The 17,332-nt window shown below is 42.0% G+C and overlaps 1 protein-coding gene across 1 annotated transcript in view; it reads left to right on the top strand.

The window, feature by feature from the left end:
• Nucleotides 1–17,332, top strand: part of ADGRD1 (adhesion G protein-coupled receptor D1) — a 919,695-nt gene that overhangs the window by 674,003 nt on the left and 228,360 nt on the right. The window lies entirely within an intron of this gene.

The raw sequence follows: 17,332 nt of genomic DNA, 5'->3' as shown, positions 1-17,332 counted from the left end.
AAGTTCTGTTCAGTAAAGAAATTCTTCCTTGTCTTTTTAACAGCATTTCACAGGTTTATGTAGGCTTCACAATTAACATAAATTGCCACCCACAAAATTGATCAATTATTAATGACGTGTGTGTGTGTTTAAGATACGAGCTTGACTTGTTTACTCCTAAGCCCTAAGCAAATAATAACCTTGTTTTTCTCCCCAAATGTCCAAATGTCATTCTGATATTACTTTATCTTTCTGCAAACAGTTCAATCTTGATTGTCATGCTGCACTGGGGGGGGGGGGGGGGGGGTTGAGTCTGATTTCTGTCAGGTCAGCTAACATTGAGCAAAGAACTAAGCAGATGTAAAAGAATACATTTTATCTATCTATCTATATATATAATTATATATATTAAATCCATTGAAATTAAAATGGCTTTTTTCACATTCTTTCCCTAACATGCAGTCCTATCTCATCTGTCCTATGTACTTCTCCAACTCTTTTTCTTCTTGCTGTACAATAATTCTGTATTCAGGAATTTCTGTATTCAGTCAAGGTTTGTCATCATAGGAGTGGAAGTATATAGTAACTCCTAAGGCAGACCAGATTTCTTTTTCACCATAGCTGTGAAAGCAGGTCCTTGGTCACTTTCTATGACTTCAAGTACTCCATTCCAGCATACTATTTCATTGAGGAGTTTCTTGCCCATGGTCTTGGCTGTCATATTGGTAGTTGGGTAGGCTTCCGGCCACCTTGAGAACATGTCCACCACCACAAGGGCGTACTCAAATATTCCATTCTTCGGCATTTGTATGTGGTCAATCTGTATCCTTTGAAACGGGTATTGTGGTTTGGCCAAGTGTTTCTGGGGGGTTTTCTCCATACGGCCTGGGTTGCATTTTGCACAAATAGCACAGGACTTGCAGTAGTTGTCTGTTAGTGGTGTAATTCCTGGTGCTGTTTAGTACTTTTGAATTAGGGCATTCATGAGAGTTTTTGACAAGTGGGCGCTCCATGTGCCCACTTAGCACTGCTGGGTACATACTTCATGGTAAGCAGGGCTTCCTTTTATTTTCAAATAGGCCATTCCCGTTCAGCGCAGCTCCTTTCTGTTTCCATATGTCCTTTTCTTCAGGGCTTGCTGCCTCTTTCAACTGGGATTTGCCTACTGGTAGGGTCTGAAGGGCCAACATCGGGGTGTCCTTTACTCTGTTTGTTACTTCTTGTTAATTTCTGGCTGCTTGTTTGGCTGCAGAGTCGGCTAGGTAGTTGCCCTTTGCTTCCCTAGAGTTCAGTCATCCATGGGCCTTCACTTTCAGAACTGCCACTTGAGTTGGGAGGAGTAAAGCATCCATCAGATCCATGATGGCCATACTGTGTTTTACTGGTGTTCCTGCAGCTGTCAGGAAGCCTCTGGTTTTCCACAGTAATCCAAAATTATGGGTGGCGCCAAATGCACAAGCGGAATCAGTGTATATATTCGCTGTTTGGCCTTCTGCCAATTTGCATGCCATGATGAGGGCCTGAAGTTCAGCTTCTTGTGCTGAGACAGTAGGAGGTAATAGTGTTAAGCGGCATAGGCCATATTCGAATTTGCAATATTTTGCAAATATATGGACGAATATTCGTCATATATTCGCTAAATTCGCATATTCGTAATATTCACGTTTTTTCGCATATGTGAAAATTTGCATATGTGAAAATGTATGAACTTTATAGCAAGTATACCAGTGTAACTTGATAGAAGCAGCAGTAGGGAGGGATCAATATTCGCGAATATTCGCCCGGTGGTCTCACACAGTAGTATTAAAGCCTTCTTTAGACCACACAAGCTGGGAGAAGAGAGGGATGATGACTCTGATGTGTACTGTGAAAAAAAAGCGAATATTCGTAATTTCGAATATATAGTGCTATATTCGCGAATTTGCAAAAATGCGATATTCGCAAGTAAAATTCGAATTGCGAATATTCGCGAGCAAAACTAGGAGGTAGGGCCTCCACTTTTAGGATTGTCATGACAGCATATCCTGTATGGTATTTCCAGGGCTCAAGTCCTCCAGGAACTCATGGAAACAGAGTTCCTGCACTTTTTCCACAGCAGGAACGCAGTTCCCATTAGCAGGAGTCCTGCAGGACCAGCCCTTAAAGGGGTACTCCGCCCCTAGACATCTTATCCCCTATTCAAAGGATAGGGGATAAGATGTCAGATCCCGGGGGTCCTGCTGCTGGGGACCCCCGTGATCTCGGCTTCGGCACCTCAGACATCCGTTGCACGGAGCGAATGTTGCTCCTTGCCAGATGACTGGTGACGCAGGGCAGAGGCTCGTGACATCACAGTAATGCCCTCTCAATGCAAGTCTATGGGAGGGTGCGTGACAGCCATCACTCCTCCTCCCATAGACTTACATTGAAGGGCCATGATGTCAACAGCCTCCGGTGCTGCACCCAACGCTCTAAACGAATGCTGGGTGCAGCAGGGAGAATGCAGGGGTCCCCAGTGGCAGATATCTAGTACCGCCCCTTTAAGTGGAAATCTTCGGTGAGTGCCCACACTTTTTTTACTAGGACTTGACCCCTGGGTATTTCCCATGGTCGTCTGAAAATCTCAAGCCAACCACAAAGATGGTGAGGTCTGGATTGGCAGTGGAGTTTCACTTACAGATGGCAAGTGTGTTGTTTCCATCTTCATCAGCTCAAAACAATCAAAGTGGAGTGGTTACCCTGATCCTCTTCATCTTGATCCTCTTCATCACCTTCATTTCCCCCCTCAGGAATTGGAAGCAAGGTGGAGGGGTTAAGAACACTGCAGTTTAGGGGGGTGACATTGTCAGGTATCAAGAGTGAGCACTGTAGTCTGAGATGTCTTGCTGTGGGGAGATGTTTTGGCTGAGTCTGGTTAGGAATTGCAGAGATGTCATGAGGAGCCAGAAGAATGACATCATGACCAAGAACTAGGACAGAAGTTTTGTCCAGGAGTGCCTTTGCAGCAAAGACAGCTCTAAGGCAGAACAGCCTTCCTCTGGCCACAGCAGGAAGTCTGCAAGAATAATGTTCAATAGGTCTTGTCCTGCTGCCGTGAGAATGGGCTAGGACACCAGTGGCATGTCCCTGTCTTTCCGAGACAAAGAGCTTGAAGGGTTTGTCATAGTCTGGCAGGCCAAGTGCAGGTGCTGAGAAGAAGGCCTTCATAGAGTTTCAGGAAGTTGGAGATAGCCTCCTCAGAGAGTTCAAAAGGGGTCTGTCTTCAAAGCATCTTAGAGAGGTTGCATCAATAGAAAGGCTTCTGGGATCCATGACCGACAGTAGGAGATCAGTCCATGGAAGGCATGTAAAGCCTTGCATTTTGCTGGTACAGGGATGAACTGTATGGCTTGAATTCTGTCTTGAGTAAGGCATCTGGTGCCTTGTGAGGTGCAGTGGCCAAGGAACACAACTGAGGTGGAACACCACTGACAGGTGTGACCTTAAGTTTGCCAATGTCTTCTGGACCAGTTGACCAGAGACTGACTAGTGTACAGGCAAGTACATCTGATGGGATTGTAGAGGTGGGAGTTTTATGGAGAGCCAACATGATCTGGATGGAGCACAGATCAGAGACATCCTCAATCTCCAGAGGGGAGGAGAGGGATATAGTTTTATCTTTGCTAAGTTTAATAGAGGCTTGGAGTCTGGAGAGAATGTCTGCTCCTAACAGGTTGAGTGGACACATGTCTGAAACTACAAATCTGGCCAGTAGGTCAGGTTGGCTATGCGGAAAGGCTTTATGAGGGGATTAATTTGGGGGGACGCCATCAACCCCTACACATGACACATCTATATTTGAGAGGAAAGATTAGTTGGCAGGTCTTGGGCCCTAAGGTTGTAGGGTTCTCTTCAATGGGTAGTGTCAATTTAGCCAGGGAGCCATCCATGTTGGTTGAGGATACTGCCATAAAATGTGAGAGAGACACAGGCTTTCCCCAAATCCTATGTTAGCAGATCCAGATGATGTTGGGTAGGTCTTTGCCCTTGGTTTGGGGAGTATCCAGAGGGCTCTTGAGTGCCAAGTGGGCTATTGTGTTGTTGGTATTGGTAATTGGCCAAGTATTGACCTTGTGGGGGTCCAAATCTTCTTGGGGATCTGCAGTCATGTTTATAGTGGCCAGGCTTGTGGCAGTTGTAGCAGACTACAGGTTGGCACTGTCCTGGCAGAAGGCGGGCAGGTTTCTTGGTGAGAGCTTGGCTAGACTCTAAGCCTTTTGCCAAGAGTAGGGTATCAAGTGTCAGCACTCTATTATGGGCGTGATGGAACAAGGCCCTTCTTTACTGGGTCCTTTAGGCCATTGAACGCAGAGGATAACATTTCCGAATGTGACTTGTTGGATGAGTCACATCCAAGATCATGAAAGAGTTGCTTGAGTCGGGCATAGTATTTTTCAACATATCCACCTTTGTCTTGGCTAACATCATGGACACTAGTTGCTTGATCTGCTAATCTGTCTTAAGCCCATTTTAATAGGCATTCACAGAAGTAGTTGCCTGACTCGTAGGTAGTTTCCTCAGGGTAAATTCCTTTCTGGAGATGTGGTTCCATAATTGGCCAGTAAGCATCACCAGCCTTAATCTGACATAGGCTCTGTAGATCCTTAAATGAAGCAGTCAGCTTGTTGGATTTCCCTGATCCTATGGTAGAAGGGCATTGGTTGTTTCTCTGGGTTAGGCAGTTGAGACACAAGGTAGCTGCTTGGGATGGGTTAAAAGTAACATACATAGTAGGGACATTGCCCCGTGCATGTCAATCAAGCTGCCTCGGGGTATAAAAGGTATTTCTGGTAGGGTCTCGGAAAGGCTGGCTGGATTAAAGGATGACATGCAGAAACAACCAGGTGTAAGCAGGTCTACCTGCTGCTTTGGACGGGTCACGGATGCTTGAGCACCTGCTATGAGGGCAACCCCTAGAGTGGAACGCAGCTGCTCACTAGGGGTGACTGCATTAGGGCTGGTTCTATCCTTCTGGTAGCTACATTGGTCTTGTTGTCCTCTGAGAATTGCTGCTCATCCCTCCATTAACAGAGTGAGGGAGGATGGATGTAGGAAGAACATGATAGGAGCCATCAGGATTAAGCACAGGATACATGGGAATGGGCCCTCTGGGTGTAGCAAGATGGCTGCCAGGGGGTGGGGCCAGAAGTAAGGGAAGTAGGAGTATTGGGTGACCCAAGATGGCTGCCAGTTCCAGATACGGAAGGTGTTTTCAGGTCATTACTGGGGGCAGAAACTGGGTGTCGGGGTGCCTATGGGCACCACAACTATTGCAAGTATCTCGCCACGGGGCGTTCTCGGCACCACAATTAAAAAATATTCGCCCTGGTTTGCCATTATAGACCGGTGGCTGACTTAAAACATTGATGGTGGTTGGGGGCATTTTATCAGCATTAAGACATTTATGGTACACATATACCTTCTTATCCCCATGTTCTATTTCTTGTTGTAACCAATTTTCCTTGTGCATAAATTTAGCTGTATTTAATTTTCCGCCATATTTCTTTCTTCACCCTCTCTTTCTGCCACCAGATCACATGCTAAAATTCCTCTCTCCGGCTTCACCTGTTTCTGTCCCATCCTTATTTTGGACCTCCCAGTGGGAGCCCAAACATCTGCTGCTCTATTCTGCTCTTCCATCTTCCATCAGGGGCACCTAACTGGCTCAATCCCCTTCTCTCTTGCTTTACATTCTATTTCTTCCAAAGATAGTCCCTGCTCCCAATCCTCTATTGGAAAGTGCACATTCATTCTGAAAACCACTAAATCTTCCAACTCTGGTATAATTGGGAGATGTCCCAACAGTTCACTCGGATAACCTGGGCTAATCACTTTAAGTAATCTCCAACCCTCACCTGAAACTGCTACACAAATTGGACATGACAAAACACATATACAGATAACATACATATAATGTACACTCTCTAGGACAGGTCACAGAGATGTTTTATTATCAGAGAAATCCTGTGCGCGTGCACGTATCTGAGACACTAACTATACACTGTGTCTCTATTAAACTACTGGCGTCCTGCCAAATTCACTAATATCTCCTCTCACAGACTATTGTTGATTATTAGCTTTCTCTGGAATTCAATCTTTCAGAGACTTTTGGGGAGATTTATCAAAATCTGTGCAGAGGAAAAGTTGCCCATAGCAACTCGCTTCTTTCATTTTTGACAAGACCTCTGCAAAATGAAAGAAGCGATCTGATTGGTTGCTATGGGAAACTGGACAACTTTTCCTTTTCACAGGTTTACATAAATCTCCGCCTTTGTCCTTCTGGCTGGGGATAATTCTCCCCTTTGTCACACACATAAACAGTTATGACAGGGAGGGTCACGGAAATGTCTTATAGGCAGAGGAACTCCCTTGTTTTACTTTCCTGTATATAAGCTTGTTCAAGACACGCCTTACTGCAGTGGCTGTTTGAAGTACTGGCCTCCAGAACGGGCTCGTCTGTGTCCCTTCTGGATTCGGTTGGTCTGGCTCAATGCCTTGTCCGTGACTGCCTTCCGGTACCAGTATTCGAAGTCCCTGTTCGGGCACCAACTGAAGTGGAACTCTCCTTCAGAGACCTAGTGGATATCTGTTCCCGTCCAAATTTATTATTATTTGATGCATGCATCAAAGTTAATAACACACTGACATGTTCTGATCAGTAAAGAAATTCTTCCTTGTCTTTATTACAGCAGGTGACCAAGTTCATCTGCCTAACATTTCTATCATTAACCTTTCCATTCAAGCCTAGATTCCCATTTATGCCTTCATTATTTTAGTGGAGAGTATAAGTTGCAGATCTGTATTTGTTCCTCAATGTCTGCTCTGCCAGGATCTGACATAAAATGAAAATTTTATCATGAACTTTACAAAGACTTTTCTGTATGAATTAGTTTTAAAGTATTTTCTGAAATTTCAAGACGTGGGCCAGTGAGTGCATAAAATGAGCATGTGTATGTAATTGTGAATAATTTTACAAATGGCTTACAATAAGCATTGTACTTTAGCTGACCCATTTCTGAAAGCTATATCAAACCTAATTATAAGAATAACACAGACTCTGTACAATCATAATTGGAATACTTTAAAGTCACTATTATATGGCAAGTCATTTTGATAATGCCCCTAATTTCTATGCATTTCTACTGCTATCCAATTTAGATATTCCTGGCTGACCTTTTATTTCCTTATCCTCAACGTGCTTTAATCTCGGCTGTAACCTTTTCTTCAGTATATCACTAAGACAGTGTTATTCGCGAGGTGGTCAACCTCATGAGGCGACTGATATTTTCAGCTGCTGTGGGCTTACAGGAAATGAAAATTACACAATTCACACTTATGCAATGGGAGCTCTTTGGGGAACATTGTTTACTTCAGCTATTCATTTACTGAAGGAGTCTAGCAAGCCATTAAATTACTTAAACCATGCAACCAGAAAGAAGGCTCTACAAAGTTGTCTAAATCCAGAAAATAAGCAACATGGCATTACATTAGAGTTTGGAGACAGAATTAAAGGGGTACTCCGCTGACCCAGTACAACAAAATGTTCTGAATGCTGGGTGTGGGCAGCGGGGGGTCGTGATGTCATGGCCACACCCCTCATGCCATCACACCCCGCCTCCTCAATGCAAGTCTATGGGAGGGGGCATGATGACCCAACGTTCTAAATGAATGCCGGAGATCTGCACATAGATCGCCGTGGTCCCAGCCGTGGGTCCCCTGCCATCAGACATCTTATCCCCTATCCTTTAGACATTTAGGGATAATATGTCTAGGGGTTGAGTACCCCTTTAAAGTTGTGAGACTGAGAGGGGAGTTGTGGTTGGGGATAACTATATTTTCCCAAGGTACCTGTCCTACATGAACACCAGATTAGAGAAAGCACATATCTCATCCAAGAGATTCTGGGTGAGTTATGGGGAGCTCAAAGCAGCATATGTTCTGGAGACAGGGCAGTAAGAATGGCTGAAAGTCTATCTTGAGAGGCTGAGTAAGGAACTTAGCATGAAGTCTTGATACAAATCCTAAATAGACAGCAAAGAAATGGAGCACTCACCAGGTCATTCGGGGTCATCAAGCTTCTTTTATTTCATGGAGCTTGGCAGCATACAAACATGTAAGGGAGAGCGGGCGGAACAAGATGGGTGGGGGAGAGGGTTGGGCCAACCCTCTCCCCCACCCATCTTGTTCCATCCGCTCTCCCTTACATGTTTGTATGCTGCCAAGCTCCATGAAATAATAGAAGCTTGATGACCCCGAATGACCTGGTGAGTGCTCCATTTCTTTGCTGTCTATTTGGGATTTGTACCTACACTCTCTTGATGTGAGCACCGGGAAGGTTTAGCTTTGGAGAAGAGCATAGCGGATTAGTGGATTGCGGAGTAGCGGTGCCGCGCTCTTTCTGTTTGGGACTAGCATGAAGTCTTGATGTCTGCTAGCCTCTCCTTGGACAATTGCTAGTTGTGTTTAATTTTGTTTTGTCGATTGGCTGGTAGTAGGCTACTTGTATAGTGAGGGCAAGTTAAAATGTGTAGTTAGTGCTTGGACAAGCCAGTATTGTTTTGTGCCAATGGGAATACAGCTTTGTATTTTGTGTTTTGGACAATAAAGAGCAGAAGCCCTGTAATTGAACTGTGTCATTGTTTCTGACTGATGTATAAAGCAGTTTGTCCATCTCTACCGAGCTAAACTCCCACACCAGTTATTTTATTCTGATGTTCTTGCAGTAGTCACTGTTCATGTCCTCTTGCCTCTGGAAAGTAAGAAAGAACTGATAGTTTCCTTCTTATCTGCATCAATTCCCTCCTCAACTAAACAATTACCAAGGACAGCATTCCATTTTCTCTGTTTTGCTGTTTAGCTGTTATATATGACTTTCTGCTATCTCAGATTTGTAAAGCACTTTAGACCATACAGCATTCAATTGAAAGATCATTTACAGCCAAAAAAGCTGTCACATAGAAATGCTGATCCATCTGATGACACAGTGACACAGGTTGGGATACAGTGCTGTTGTAATGGCTATGGTAAGGTGGATCCACTGACCTGTGGGGAAGATGGCGTGGGCCGTACCAGGGAGCGGAGTCTAAGGTGGCGCTGGTTTTCACCAGAGCCTGTCTCAAAGCAGGATGGACTTGCTGCAGCAGGCAGCACCCAGGTCCCTACCCCTGGTACGACTCATCCCCTCAGGGAGCCGAGGAATAACGTGGCACTGGAAGGTAGAGGCACAGACGAAGTCAGGACTGGCAGGAGGTCAGGGCAGGCGGCAAAGAAGCAAGGTCTGGTCACGTAGCAAGACGATCAGAAGGCAGGCGGCACAGGAGCAAGGTCAGAATACGTAGCAAGGGTCATATACACGGTGAGGCTAGACACAGGAAAACACTTTTTCTTAGGCAACTAGGCAACAAAGATCCGGCAGGGGTCAAGGGGAAATGATAATTAGTGATGAGCGGCATAGGCCATATTCGAATTTGCAATATTTCACGAATATATGGACAAATATTCGTCATATATTCGCGAAATTCGCATATTCATTATATTCGTTTTTTTGCGCATATGCGAAAATGTATGTGATTATTCGAGAATATTGCGTCCTCCCTTCTTTAATGGTATAGGAAACTATGACCAGTGCATTAACTCTGTGATTTTTTGCCCATTGAAACCAATAGGCCCATTGTGGTCTATGGGGATCTCACAGCATGTAAAATAGTAAGATAAGCAGGACCGTCTCGGCAGCACAGTGGAATGGGAGACCACCACTGGTTCGAGTCCCCGGGTGGGACAGAGTGTTACAGTTTTGTGGTTAAACTTTACTTTCCTGGAAAAGCTGCTGAGTTGCCCATAGCAACCAATCAGATTGCTTTCATTTTTCACAAGGCCTCTGCAAAATGAAAGAAGCAATGTGATTGGTTGCTATGGGCAACTCAGAAGCTTTTCCTGGAAAAGTTTCTGAGTTGCCCATAGCAGCCAGATTGCTTCCCTCATTTTTCAGAGGCCTTTTCAAAAATGAAAGAAACAATCTGATTGGTTGCTATGGGCAACTGCACAACTCTTTCTCTACACTGGTTTTGATTAATCTCCCCCATAAAGGGAGATTTATCAAAACCTATCCAAAGGAAAAGTTTCTGAGTGGCCTATAGCAACCAATCAGATGGCTTCTTTCATTTTTCAGAGGCCTTTTCAAAAATGAAGGAATGCTTCCTTCATTTTTCAGAGGCCTTTTCAAAAATGAAAGAAGCAATCTGATCGGTTGCTATGGGCAACTCAGAAACTTTTCCTCTGGACAGGTTTTGATCAATCTCCCTCTATGGGGGAGATTGATCAAAACCAGTGTAGAGGAAGAGTTGTGCAGTTGCCCATAGCAACCAATCAGATTGCTTCTTTCATTTTTGAAAAGGCCTCTGAAAAATGAAGGAAGCAATCTGGGAAACCAATCAGATCGCTTCTTTCATTTTGCAGAGGCCTTGTGAAAAATGAAAGAAGCAATCTGATTGGTTGCTATGGGCAACTCAGCAGCTTTTCCAGGAAAGTTAGGTTAAACCACAGCACTGTAACACTCTGTACCACCCCGGGACTCGAAGCTGTGGTGGTCTCCCATCCACTGTTCTGCCGAGACGGTCCTGCTTATCTTACTGTTTTACATGCCGTGAGATCCCCATAGACCACAAAAAAAATTAATTATGAAAATGTAAAATTATGAAAATTATCAAAAATATCAAAATTATGACCTGGTGAATTGTAGACAAAGCTTAGCAATACAATTCACATCTGAGTCCGACTATTTGCTCAGATATCAAAAAGTTCTTTTTTATAACGGGATGACATTAATGCTTAAAGATGTAGTTCTGTAGTATACAATAATACACAGGTATAATAAAAGTATGGAACACATTTTTATATATTTCCACCCCATTCTGGATTATTTTTCTATACATGACTTTGGTAAGATTATTAAGACTGATAGCAGAGATATATGATCTCGCTCTATATTTTAGGAGGAAGAACTTGAAGCAAGTTTCCTGTGTGGGAAATTTACTTATAACACTTAGTTTGGCGAGTAGGAGTTCTATCAATATGTATAAAGCAATTGCTCAAAGCTTTCTTATAGATCTGGAAAATATACTCTTCTGCAGTTAGAATCTATAATACAGAGCATCCTAAGACTATAATCTCAATAAGGAGATAATTAATTATTTTATTTTATTATTTTATTTGTCAATCTAAATGGTATAATTCCATCCACATTATACAAATTAGTCTTAATTAAATGGAATATAATTTTTGTGTCTATGTAAGAACCTTTCTTTGACTCTTAGGAAAGCTGAATGGTCTATCGCATCGTCATGGATAGACATTGGTTCAGTACCATGTGATCAATCCTGCTTGCTGGGCTCTCACATGGCTTTCATGGCTTCCATCTTGTGGACCTCTTTCAGTGGCAGACTTCTTTGTCTGTCTGTCTGTCTAAGGCTTTCCTCTAGGTGTCTCTCTTCTTTGTGTATTTGTGTGTGTTCTCTACAGTGTCTAACATTTGGTTTACCAGACTTTTTAATTAGTTAGACACACCTTCCTAAATTGGAATTCCCTAATAAATATAGGTTGGGCGTGTACATATGGTAATGACTATGACATCACTATATTACCCAGAATGCATTTAGGCATATCACCCATAATGCCTTTCATGATGGTGTAATGACAAATACCCACCCTCTGATATTGTATAGGCAATTAGCATCATTACCATTAAGGGTTAACTGTCAATAACTGGTCTTAAACCCACATTCCACACTTAACGTATGGAGCCCTAATTAGAAATTCAGGGATTATCTTTGACACATATAAGTAATCAAAACATGGTTTCTCCAGAGATCTTGGGGCCTAGTCGAATATATTCCCAGCTATAAATTTATTAGAGAGATATAACAATACAATGGATGATTATACACAAAATGGCCAACATCATGCTAATATGCTATTAAACATAGTGATTCATTTTTTGGCCATATAATTAGTATGACAGGGCTTTACCTGCCCAATGCAAAATCCGCAACAAGGTCCCCAATATTAAGGACCTGGGGTTTTTCCGTTTTTGCACTTTTGTTTTTTCCTCCTTACCTTTTAAAAATTATAATCCTTTCAATTTTGCACCTAAAAATCCCTATGATGGCTTATTTTTTTGTGCCACCAATTCAAATGTCAGTCATTTTACCCAAAAATCTACAGCGAAACCAAATAAAAAAAATCATTGGGCAACAAAATTGAAGAAAAAAAATAAAAATTTTAACTTAAACTTTTGGGGGCTTCCATAACTAGGCAGTGCATTTTTCTGTAAAAATGACACCTTCTCTTTATTCTATAGGTCCATACGATTAAAATGATACCCTACTTATATAGGTTTGATTTTTTCTTACTTCTGGAAAAAATCATAACTACATGCACGAAAATGTATACGTTTAAAATTGTCATCTTCTGATCCCCATAACTTTTTTATTTTTCCACATACGGGGTGGTATGAGGGCTCATTTTTTGCACCGTGATCTGGAGTTTTTAGCAGTCTCATTTTTGTATTGATCAGACTTTTTGATAATGCATCTTTTCATGATATAAAAAAGTGACCGAAAATATGCTACAGAATTTTTTTGCACATACGCCAGTGACCGTGTGGTTTAATTAACTATATATTTTTATAGTTCGGACATTTACACACTCGGCCACACCACATATGTTTACTTTTATTTTTATTTACACATTTTTTTTTTTTACTTTAGACGTGGCGATCAACTTTGAAGGGTTAATTAGCCACAGGTCCTAGCCATTGTTAGAGGCTGGGCCCAACCCGCTATGACACGGTGTCACGGCGTGACCCCTCATTATAGAAGGGGAGCAGACTCAGGGTGTACAGGGGTGACCTGAGGAAGTGCCGGGATCGGCATGAAATAGCGATCATCCCACACAATCGCTCCTGGCGCCCCGCCAGAACATGTGTCTACTCGCAACCTGAATAAAGAAACCCTGCTTGGAACGAAATACCTTGAGTGCCATTGTATTTTTCTTTCTTCTTCACGTGTTGAGATTGCCGTATCTCTATATGAGTTGTGTACCAGGTGAAGTTGCTAATGACAGGAGCTGTTACATTATTGCTGCACCAGCCAAGTAAGCCTATAAAAACCTCATACAGAAAATCGCCAGTGCCAGTATCTGTGTCTTCTGCCTAATCAGGGTGTACAGGTATGCCCTGGGTCCATAAGGGGTTAAGGGTGAAAAAAATTCCAATTAAAAAATAATTATATTATGCTGGGGCTGGGGATAAAAAAAAAAAAAAAAGTAGTACTTACCTACCCAGGTCTCCTCCATCTCCTGCTTCAGCTCCTTTAGGCCCACAGCTGCTTTTTTTTTTCTTCTCTGAATTTAGAGAAGGACCTGCACATTCGACCAATTACAGGCAGCGGCAGTGTCCAGTCTCAGCTAGTGATTGGCTGAACAGGCAGGACTTATCATTTTGGAAGCAAAGAGATGGACGTGGAGGATCAGCAAGAGTGGTAATTGTTGCTGTGTGGGACCAAGGAAAGTAAGCATCCCTTCATTTTTTTTTTTACCCCAGTCCCACTATATTAGAATTTTTAATTAGAAAATACCTTTAATCAACCTATCAAAAAAGGGGCATTTTGCCATGGTCCTATGGCTACCACTATGCCCCCTATATCTACAGTTGGGCACCATGGCAGTGCCACTTCAATAACACCAAATATTCTCTACATAGGACTCATATATTTATTTGTTAAGGCAGTATGTATATGTGACAGATCTGCTTCCAAAGGATCATTAATATTTTTTTTCTTATTGTAAGAATGATCGGCATTTTTTCATTTTGCTGTGACAGCCATTAATGAAAACCTGAGAATTGGATCTACAGGTACTATAGTGGTTGTCAGTTTTGAATTAGCTGCTAAGTAACTGATAACCAAGTGTTAGATTTTCATCATGTTTTGTAAATGACATTGTGAGAGTTTCAGAAAAGTTGATACAAAAGTCGCAACCAATATGGTAGCATATCCTGTTAGAATAGATACAGTTTGTAAATTAAAAACATATAAATATTAATCTTAGTATTAACCCCTTAAGGACGCAGGACGTAAATGTACGTCCTGGTGCGGTGGTACTTAACGCACCAGGACGTACATTTACGTCGTATGCATAACCGCGGGCATCGGAGTGATGCCTGTGTCATGCGCGGCTGATCCCGGCTGCCGATTGCAGCCAGGGACCCGCCGGCAATGGCCGACGCCCGCGATCTCGCGGGCGTCCGTCATTAACCCCTCAGGTGCCGGTATCAATACAGATCCCGGCATCTGCGGCAGTGCGCGATTTCAATGAATGATCGGATCGCCCGCAGCGCTGCTGCGGGGATCCGATCATTCAGAACGCCGCACGGAGGTCCCCTCACCTGCCTCTGTCCGGCTCCCGGCGTCTCCTGCTCTGGTCTGAGATCGAGCAGACCAGAGCAGAAGATGACCGATAACACTGATCTGTTCTATGTCCTATACATAGAACAGATCAGTATTAGCAATCATGGTATTGCTATGAATAGTCCCCTATGGGGACTATTCAAGTGTAAAAAAAATGTAAAAAAATTTAAAAGTAAAAAAAAAGTGAAAAATCTCCTCCCCCAATAAAAAAGTAAAACGTCCATTTTTTTCCTATTTTACCCCCAAAAAGCGTAAAAAATTTATTTTATAGACATATTTGGTATCGCTGCGTGCGTAAATGTCCGAACTATTAAAATAAAATGTTAATGATCCCGTACGGTGAACAGCGTGAATGAAAAAAAAAATTTCCAAAATTGCTACTTTTTTAATACATTTTATTTAAAAAAAATCATAAAAAATGTATTAAAAGTTTTTATATGCAAATGTGGTATCAAAAAAAAGTACAGATCATTGCGCAAAAAATGAGCCCCTATACCGCCGCTTATACGGAAAAATAAAAAAGTTAGAGGTCATCAAAATAAACGGATTATAAACGTTCTAATTTGGTTAAAAAGTTTGTGATTTTTTTTAAGCACAACAATAATATAAAAGTATGTAATAATGGGTATCATTTTAAATGTATTGACCCTCAGAATAAATAACACATGTCATTTTTACCATAAATTGTACGGCGTGAAAACGAAACCTTCAAAAATTAACAAAATTGCGTTTTTCTCTTTAATTTCCCCACAAAAATAGTGTTTTTTGGTTGCGCCATACATTTTATGATATAATGAGTTATGTCATTACAAAGTACAACTGGTCGCGCAAAAATCAAGCCCTCATGATTTTTAGAAGGCGAGGAGGAAAAAATGAAAACGTAAAAATTTAATTGTCTGAGTCCTTAAGGCCAAAATGGGCTGAGTCCTTAAGGGGTTAATCGTCTGACTTAAATATAAAAAAAAATTCAATTTTTCAAGTGTCTGAGATTAGTAAACTAGCTCATGTATATGCCATGCTGCCCTCCTCCAAGTGTCTGCTCATTGACGTGAGAAGTACTGGCCATAGATTTATCCCTGTACTGCATCTCTGTGTTACAGTCCTACTATAACAGCATGAAGCCATGGCCAGCACACCTCACTTCACTATGCAGCCACCAGGGGTATGGCAGATTGGTGTATTTGTGATTTTTTGAGCTGGATTGATATGACATACACAGAATGGTTTATGAAGCTGCTACTTTTAAAGTTGGTAACATGTTAACCTCAGATACACTGTAACTATTGACTTCGTGGTGGTGGTCAATGATGCCCAGACCTATCTTTTATGTTTTCCAGTTCCTAAATATAAGTGAATTCCAATATTAGAATATTACAGCCGTGCATAAAAGATATTATGGGGCCAGGGACTAGTACAAAAAATAGGAATCCCCTGATTGAAAGTTGCTAATTTGTTCAATGTGACACATTGCCATTAAAGCAAAAACATATATATTTAGCCAATAGAAAACTACAAGGTAAAATAGGGCATTTGGAATAATCTGCAGCCTACCAGTTATCGCTAATCTCCACTATTTTAAGAGCTGGACTACGGTTAGAGCTTTCATTCATTTAATAATAATAATAATAATAATTTTATTTTCATAGTGCCAATAGATTCCGCAGCACTTTACAATTTTGGGGTACAAATAAAAACAAGTAACAGACATAACAATATTACACACTATTCAAACAGGAAGAGTAAGAACCCTGCTCGTGAGAGCTTACAGACTACGAGGAATGAGGTTGAGACAGAAGGCATAAAGGGCTTTTATTTATACAATGGTCCTGCCATATTTTATAAATAGGAAAGGCTATATTCAGGAGAGTGAACCAGTCACTAGCTAATCTAAAAATTTCGAAAGTGCATAGAGTAGAAGGAGGACTGTCAAATATGGAGCTTTTGTTCATATATCTCCAAGAACCAGAGGTCTCAAAAGGGATAAAGTGGTAGTAGTGGAAGCCAATTGGGGATGTTATAGGCCTGCTTGAAAATATGTGTCTTTAGGGCATATTTAAAACTGTGGATGTTGTTGTTGAGTCTGAGGGATCGAGGGATCGCATTCCAGAAAACTGGTGCAGCACGAGCAAAGTCTTGGAGATGGGAGTGAGAGGTTCGGATTATAGAAGATGTTAATGTGAGGTCATTAGCAGAGCGGAGAGAACGTGTAGGATGGTAGACAGAGATGAGAGAGGAGATGTAGGGAGGTGCAGCACTGTGGAGAGCTTTGTGTGTGAGACTGAGAATTTTGTACTGTATTCTGGACTGAATAGGTAACCAGTGTAGTGACTGACACAGAGGGGAGGCATCAGTGCAATAGCTGGAGAGGAAGATGAGTCTGGGTGCGGCACTGAAGATGGACTGGGAGAGTTTAGAGAAGGGAAGGCCTATTAGTAGAGAGTTACAATAGGCAAGGCGGGCGTGAATCAAAGCAATAATGAGATTTTTAGCAGTCCCAATAGTGAGAAACAAGTGGATTCTAGAGATGTTTTTGAGGTATAGGAATGTGACAAGAACATGAAAGGGACTGAATTTCATTCCTTCTGTAGATTACCTCTGAAAATAAGATGATCAGAGGGTGGAGGGTATGTTTGACAAACATAAAAAAAATAGAGCAAACAACCAACTAAGGAGGGAGAGTGTTGTTAAGAAAAAGGTAAATGACAGGATGAGAGCAGCAGATTTTAGGAGCATGCAGTACCTTTGGAAAGCCAAGTGGTAAGGGCTGGAAAGACGTCAAAATTGAGGTGTTAAAGGGGTACTCCAGTGGCAATTTTTTTTTTTTATACACTGGTGCCAGAAAGTTCAACAGATTTGTAAATTACTTCTATTTA

Source organism: Hyla sarda, chromosome 1 (genome assembly GCF_029499605.1).
Source record: "Hyla sarda isolate aHylSar1 chromosome 1, aHylSar1.hap1, whole genome shotgun sequence".
NCBI lineage: Eukaryota > Metazoa > Chordata > Amphibia > Anura > Hylidae > Hyla > Hyla sarda.
The sequence above is the reverse complement of the archived record's forward strand: the minus strand, read 5'-3'. Positions and strand labels throughout refer to the sequence as shown.